The 8027-nt window shown below is 33.4% G+C and overlaps 1 pseudogene across 1 annotated transcript; it reads left to right on the forward strand.

The window, feature by feature from the left end:
• The first annotated feature begins 4153 nt into the window (after nucleotides 1-4153).
• LOC143629426 (ergosterol biosynthetic protein 28-like) lies at nucleotides 4154-5815 on the forward strand (annotated as a pseudogene). Its single transcript, XR_013152950.1, has 3 exons — nucleotides 4154-4319; nucleotides 5237-5443; nucleotides 5559-5815. The product of XR_013152950.1 is annotated as an ergosterol biosynthetic protein 28-like (transcript).
• The last annotated feature ends 2212 nt before the right edge of the window (nucleotides 5816-8027 follow it).

The following is an 8027-nucleotide window of genomic DNA, read 5'->3' on the forward strand; positions in this document are numbered from 1 at the left end:
CTAAGAATTTCAGAATATACATAATTTAAATGATTTTAGGTGAGCATAGGGGCATTCTGGTCCTCGCTGTAATTCTTGCCTTAGGGATCATTTTGGTTATGTTTGACTTCTTGGTCAGAATTGAGATAATCAAAAAAAGATAAGCAGAAAAAAAATGTTTTAAAATGTAGCAAGCAACAAACATATATCTGTTAATAGTTTATCCAATATTTGCGTATTTTTTTCTTATATGATGATATCTACTAAGAATCTAAGATAATAAGATTATTGTTCAATGGATCAAACTTGATGTAGTCAAGCTGCCATGTTTTTGCAAAGAAATGCATATCCTACTTTAAATTACCTTGAAATGTTTCAATTCTATGTTTTTCTTCAGTAAATTGGCGGTAGCTTGCGATAAATCAGTATGTTGTTTTTCCGGTTATATATAGGAGTTAGAACTATTAGAACAAGGTTTAAATTTGAATCTATGGTGCATGGTAAGGTTGGTAAGTTTTCTAAATTTCTAATTTTCTTTTTCTATAACATAATTTGGTTGTAGTTTAATTTTTTACATAAACCCGCGTAACACGCGGGCTAAAAGCTAGTTATCTATAAATAAAGAAGGAATTAAAAAAAACCTAATTCGGTAAATATTTTTAAAAACACCTATTTAGGTAAATAGTTTTTCCCATACACCTATTTTGGTAAAAAAACTCATGTCTTTAACTCGTCCACAAGAAATGTTTTAGGAAATCATATAATTTAAGAAATGTCGTCCACAATCAATTGAATCATCCAAAGTATTTAACAACTCGTCTCTCATGTTAGGCTATAAACGTTGGTATTGTGCAACCTTATTCCTCACCTCTTTGCTTTTACAGCATATACATACACACATTAAATATCTTTCGTAAACATAAGCATTCAATTGATGAGAAGATCAAGATCAAAGAAAGACCAGAAGAAGAGCACCCAATATACAATTCGCTAATCGTTCATGTAATATTGAGGGGCATCACTAGATAGTTGTTCTTGTGATTAGTTGATGAGCTAAACGTAAAACATTATATTAATATAATGTTATCATTCGCTTGGGAATTATATCTTGACAGAGGGTTATTTTAGTTGAAAATTTACACTATCTTGACAAAGTGCAGTAGACTATCTTGATCTGGTACGCTAAAGAAGACGATCATTAATTTCCTTTAAAGAGTGAAACGTGTAACTAGTGATCCTTATCATTTAAGAAGATGCCTAGTGAAAAAAACTCTCAACCTAATGGTTGTTCCTGTGATTAAATAATTGATTATCCGAAGGTAAAACACTATCTTGATATAGTGTTATAACATTGGGCTTGAAACTATATCTTGACATAGGGTTATTTTAGTTGAAAAATCACATTATCTTGAAATAGTGTAGTACGCTATCTTGGCCTAGTGTGTTGAAGAAGGTGAACACTTTCATTGAAGAGTGAAATGTGTAATTGGCGATCCTTAACATTTAAGGAGACGTTTAGTGAGGAAAACTCTCAATCGGAGGATTATGGATATGACCAGAGTGAATTAACTAACATTCAGCTGAACCTCTATAAAATCGATTGTGACATCTCTATCTCATAAAGTCTTTACGACTTTACATATTGCATTTATTATTATTATTATTATTGTGAAAAAAGTTTTAACAACTTTATTAGTATTGTTAAAACAAGTCAAAAACTATAAAAAAAAACCTATCCACCCTCTCTATCTATACTATATATAATACATCAAACAAGGACAAATTAAGACACCTATTTTTAAGTAATTTACAACACTTAAAGCATGAGTTACATGTGTTAGTAAGGGTAAACATGTCTTTTAAACACAATCCATTCAACTTACAAGTTTGGTCCCTCATCTTTAACCATATTATGTTTTTAATTTAACTTGTAAACTAACTTCTCACCCATGATTTTTAAACAACTATAGCCTTTTCATACGTTAATATTTTTATAAACAAATTGCACCATAAAAACGAGCATTTTATGTTACGTAGGGGTGTTCAGTGTCAGTTTTGATGGTTTTTAAGTTAAACTTGTGAGTCCAACCGTTAATACTTATTTTTTGTCGTCCAAAACCAAACTCAACCATTGAAAGTTGAAACCGAATCGTTACTAACGACCTGGTTCCAGTTTGGTTTCGCAGTTTAAACTTTAATAATAAATTTAGTTTAAAATAATTAATAATTTAAATGTACCATCAATTTTAACTAAAAACCAACATAACCGATTTCAACGGTTTCAAGGTTTTAACCGAACCATAAACACTTATATTTATACGTTATTAACAGGTTCAAACACCCGTTGTATCGCGCGGGCATCCTTCTAGTTTTTTACGTATGAGTTTGAAGAGAAACAAATACATACCATTACTATTATTACTAATTAGTATAATTATTACTAATTAGTATTATTGAGGAAGTTGGTGCCACAAAGTGGCATTCATTAGTTTATCTGATGTTTGTATAAATTATTTGGGTTTTGCATTTCAGCAATAGTGTTGGTGTAGTTGGATGGTTGTGTGAGTCATTGCATTGTTGGGTTGTCAATGGTTGGGGACTGAGGTTCTACTCACCGGAGGGAGTTGTAACTTTGGCTTTTTTTTTATTTTGTCAATGGGCAGGAGGTAAACACATAATAACATGTATAAAGAGATGTACGATAATGATAACACCTGTTGGTTCTCGGCATTTTTTTATTTTTGTTTTTTAGTCTCAGCTGCGTAACGAACGTAACAAAAACCGACCGGATGTCAATTTTTTTTGTTTTAGTTACGGTACCGTAAATTTTTTGTTTTTGTTCGTGTAGACTTTTTTGCTTCGTTTTAGCTTTGTTACCGTAACGAAGGTAACGAAAAACGGCTGAATTTCAATTTTGTTTTTGATTTTTTTTTCTTTTTAGTTCCGGTAACGAAAGTGTCGCAAGCCAACCGAATTTGCACCACCTATGGTCGGGACTGGCATTCTGACAACGCTCATGTTTTACAAACGCTCGAGTTTTATCGACGTATGTTACCTTATTGGTCCACTTATGTTTATTATTTTTCTTTTGTTTTATTTATTGTTTTAGTTCCAACACCATAACGCTTGTAACTGAAACCGGCCAAATTCGCTTCGATTTACCGCCTCAACGCCCGAAACTGACAATGTTTAGGTTTTACCATCCTAAGTTTTATCGACTAGCCCCGGCGCAACGCGCCGGGTAAAACTCTAGTTCTACTTAATAGAAAAAAATATGACAAAGTTTAATAAATAAGTATAGTTATAAATTGTAATTTTTTTTTTGTATTCCTTTCACCTTAAAAACGAATAAAATCTTTACTGTTTTTCATTCAAACTCTAAAAAAAACGAAACTATATATTTCACTCCCCCAATTTTCTATTATTGACACTTCCCTTTTAACGGCTTTTCTTTAGTCATGCTTTATTCATACGCCATCCCCTTATAACCAAATAACACGGTATACGATTCGTATAGACTTGTACAAGCCGTATAGATGACAAAGTGTGTCATAAGACGTTGATTAGTAAAATATACAAATCGTATAGAGCTATACAAGTCATATACTTGCCTACACGAGTTGTATATTTCTTATTTTTGTGTTTTAAATTTGTAAAAAGCTTTTAATAGGATTTCTTAATAAATTATAAATAACACATACCTAATTTTTATTATTTTTTACATAATAAGAATAAATTGGATGCGACTCAATGGTAGAGCACTCACTTTATTAATGAGAGGTAAGTTCAAACCTCACTATCACTAACTTATATGGGAGATATGAGAGATTACGCTTGCTTGCCAGAGTTCGTGTCCTGATCTCACCCAGTTTTATTGGCTCCTCGCTGTCATGCCGTTTGATGGGCATGGGGGTCGGGTTTTATCCGGGGAATCCCTCAATAGATGGACCGCTAAGGGCTCCGTTTGTCCGGACTCGTGGCCGACTCGGGCTACCTTTAGCCAATAGAAGGCGCGTACGAAATACCCGATATTACTTAGTTGGTCCTTTAAAAAAACATAATAAGTGCACCACATCTTCCGGAGTATAACCAGTCCAAAATCTCAAACACAACATATACAAACTCAACAGAGTATATATAGTCCTCGTAATATTAAAACAGGGATTCAGGGAAGACTGCAATAATATTATTATAAGGTGAGGGTGCGATTGGATCTGAGAAGAAGATGAAAGGTTTGGGATGGTGGTTAATGCTGGTGGGTTCACTCCGTCTGGCCTCCGTATGGTTCGGTTTCGTCGACATTTGGGCTCTCCGCCGTGCCGTATTCTCCCAAACCACCAGTTAGTAATTATCCAATTCCTTTATAATTATCTTCACGATCAATATTAACTGTTGGGTTGTGCTTCTAATATCTTGAATTGAAATTTTATGCCAATTGGAGTAACTATGATAGTTTAAGAAGTCTAGCAAATGGGACATTAGGGATGGGCTCGGTACGGATCCCCAATTTATTAAAAACTTGGTATGGTACTGAAATGCTCGGTTCGGTACTAGTACCCTAGGCAAAAAAGTACCAGTATTGATTCCGAATTACCCGATCCCGATTATTTTTAAAAAATAAACTTGATACAGGTACCAATATGCTTGTTTTGGTATCGGTTCGGTACCATTTGGTCATCCTAGTTCGGGTTAGAACGGATTAGCGCCGGAATGGGTTGATTCAAAAAAGGGTTATTATGGTACGGGTCGAGGGCAGGTTTCGGGTTCAAACAGGTTGGGGTCGGCACGGGTTTCGGGTTTGGGTCAGAACGGATTTCAGGTTCGAATAGTTTTGGGTTCAGGTCAAAAGGGGTCGGGTCATATTAGGATTTTGGTTTGAACTGGTTCGGGTCAGAACGGGTTTTGGATCAAAATGGATTGGTTTAAAAATGTATTTTTTTTAATATAAAATTACTATACAATTTTGGCTTTGCTTCTGGTTTACGGAACCGGTTACGTGCCTGACTTCGGTTAGGCGTGTTTAAAACAACACTTTTAAAATTTCAAGTAAGATACATCGATGCCCCATGAATATTGGCAAAACTTTGTAGTTAAATTCATGTATGTCAGTTAGTGGAACATCATGTTAACTGTATAAATAGTTGTATGTTATGCAGATATGCTGAACCGTCTTATGTATCCCGGTTAAAATAGCAATGTGTTGTGTTATTGTGGTTTTGTCACTTAGTATTTGTTTTGTGGATGAATTCTTGTGCAGTGTCTGAAATACACGGGAGGACGTTTGGGGTGTGGACACTTCTTACATGTACTTTGTGTTTCCTATGTGCGTTTAACCTCGACAACAAGCCGTTATATCTTGCAACCTTTTTATCATTCATATATGCGCTCGGTCACTTTGCTACAGAGTACTTGATCTACCACACCATGGCCATTCAGAATCTTGCAACCGTTGGTTTCTTCGCAGGTATTGTTGTCATTTAAGTTTTCGTCGTGATTATTCTCTTAATTCTAAAATTCAACCGGATTGAAGTGAAAGACTGATTGTGATGGTTCTTGTTATACTATGTTTTACTAAACAGTCACGTCGATAGTATGGATGCTGGTTCAATGGAATGATCATAAGCCTAAACTCCATTGAAGTATGATGAGTCTGTAGAAGATTTGATTGGTTTTCTGTTGGGTGATAATATCCATCGATTTGTATTCGAGAAGCCAGAAATCACTTATGAGTTGGCTCTTTTCGTGTATTTGTACTAGATATGTTAATTGTATCAGGTTTGTTTTAGTACCAGAAATAACTCTTGTTGGTTTTTTTTTCTTTGTTTTGTTACTTTTTATAGTCCAAACTATTGAATGGCCAACCTTTGCCATCATGCACTTGGCCAGCAAATTGTGTTGCTGATCCACTATGACAACCTTTAGTAGAAACATAGAGGAGTTGATCAACTGACCCGTTTATCATGTTCTTGAGCTTAGTGGTGATGTTTAGTACTAGCATTCAAGACTATATTAGCAACAATGTGCAATGCTCTTTGGATTAGATAGACCTGAACTCATCTTGCGTTTAAGAACGAAACACTGGTCTTTGATACTGTCTTCCAAGAAATCGAAGATTGGCCTTAAGAGGACACAATAACCTGTTACAGATCAATCTTCTGGCCACCTGTAGGGTAACTGATTTGGTTAAAGTTTGATGGAAGTGTTGAAAAACAATTCAGCACTTCCTGGGATTCGAAATATGAGACGACATGGTTCTACTAATGTTTTCAGAATCATATTAGATATTGAATCGGTTGCGTTGTTGGCCGGATAGGATTCGAGAACCCGAAAATGTCAATAAATTAACAAAATATATGCAACTTTGGTGTATAATTACAATTTTACTTTTATGTTTTCAGTGTAGATTTGGAATTACAATAAAATATGAAAACTTCTAACTATACTATTAAAGCAATAGGCTTTATGTTAAAATCCCCCATTCCTATTGGTTGATTTCTTAGTTTCCATTTATATCAAGACCTTCTCTAATTTCCAAATGAATAAAATAAATCAATAATAATTTAAATTAAGATTCATTAATGCTATTGAATTATTATCCTGAACTCTTTCCTTTTAATTTTAATTGATATTACATTTAGCTAAAAGTGTAAACTTATATTAATTAAATAAGAAGACAAAATATTATATTTAATTGATATTTTTAAATCGTATCTATAGTTTTAATTCGAAATATTAAAAAAAATTATTTGAAAATTTTATTATTTTTGTTTTATTTCATTCACCACCTTTGTTATATTTTTGGTTGATTTCATACACCAAAGGCTTCTATCTATTAGACTAACATATTTTGAATTAACCTATTTTTTAATATATGTTATTCTTCATGGCTTCTATATGTTTGTGGTCATTGACTTACTATATAATATATACATATAGCGATATAAAATATGTTAATTCTGTTAAAATAATTTATTATTGGTGATTAAATTAGTCAAATTCAATAGTAAATTACGGGTATTAGGAAAGGATGTTCAAGTGTATTAAGGAAAGGTTTAATTATGCTTTGTAAAATTTTAAATTTGTGTGTTAAGGAAAGATTAATTTACGGATTTGCAACACCAGGTCTAAATTTGACTAAATTATGATATTCCCTCCTTCCTATTCTTCATAATTTTAAATTTAAATTATGATATTCCCTCCTATATTAATTAATTTTGACTAAATTATGGTCTAAATTTGGATTACAATTTTTTTTAATTAACAATCATTAATTTTTCCTATAATTACCTTACTTGACCCATTGACCCACTGATTTAATTACATTCAATTACTTTTAATATCTAAAATTAGGGGTGCGCAAAAAACGGTTCGGAACCGTTAGAACCGAGGAACCGGAACCGAACCGGTGCCTCAGAACAGCTAATGTGTGTACCGGTTTGGTTCTCGGTTCTCAGAATTTGCATTAAACGGTTCCCGGTTCGGTTCCGGGTAAAACCGGCGGTTCTAGACTTGGAACCGAAGAACCGGAATATTCAAAACGTTTTAAATAAATTTACCAATCCCCATTTTTTATAGAGTAACTTATTAACCGTCATCCATTCAAATTTTTTAGTTCAAATCTTCTTTCTTTACGTTCAAGAACTAGCAATCATGATCAATTTTGATTTAAGCTATCGAGGTAATTTAATATAAAATGATATGATCCTCCATTAATCTATCGTTGCTAATGATTTATTTAACTTCAACACTTAGGTTTTAATAAAAAATATAACGGATGATCATGTTGTAATCTAAATTAGTTTTAACGTGAAAGAAGACATACAATTGTATAAACTTGTTTTACCATTTGCAAAGTTTGCATAACTCATTTGATAAATACATGATCGAACCGGTTCTAGCCAGAACCGATTAGCGAGAACCGGATTTAGCGGTTCTGGAACCGAACCGATTTATTATAATAGGTTCCGGTTCCGGTTCTATTTTTCACTCGTTATCGGTTCCGGTTCGGTTCTCGCGGTTCTGAACCGTTGCACAGCCCTATCTAAAAT

The sequence above is a fragment of the Bidens hawaiensis genome, unplaced genomic scaffold (assembly GCF_021521415.1).
Source record: "Bidens hawaiensis isolate Kalapana, Puna unplaced genomic scaffold, B.hawaiensis_p1.1 tig00005195_1, whole genome shotgun sequence".
Lineage (NCBI taxonomy): Eukaryota > Viridiplantae > Streptophyta > Magnoliopsida > Asterales > Asteraceae > Bidens > Bidens hawaiensis.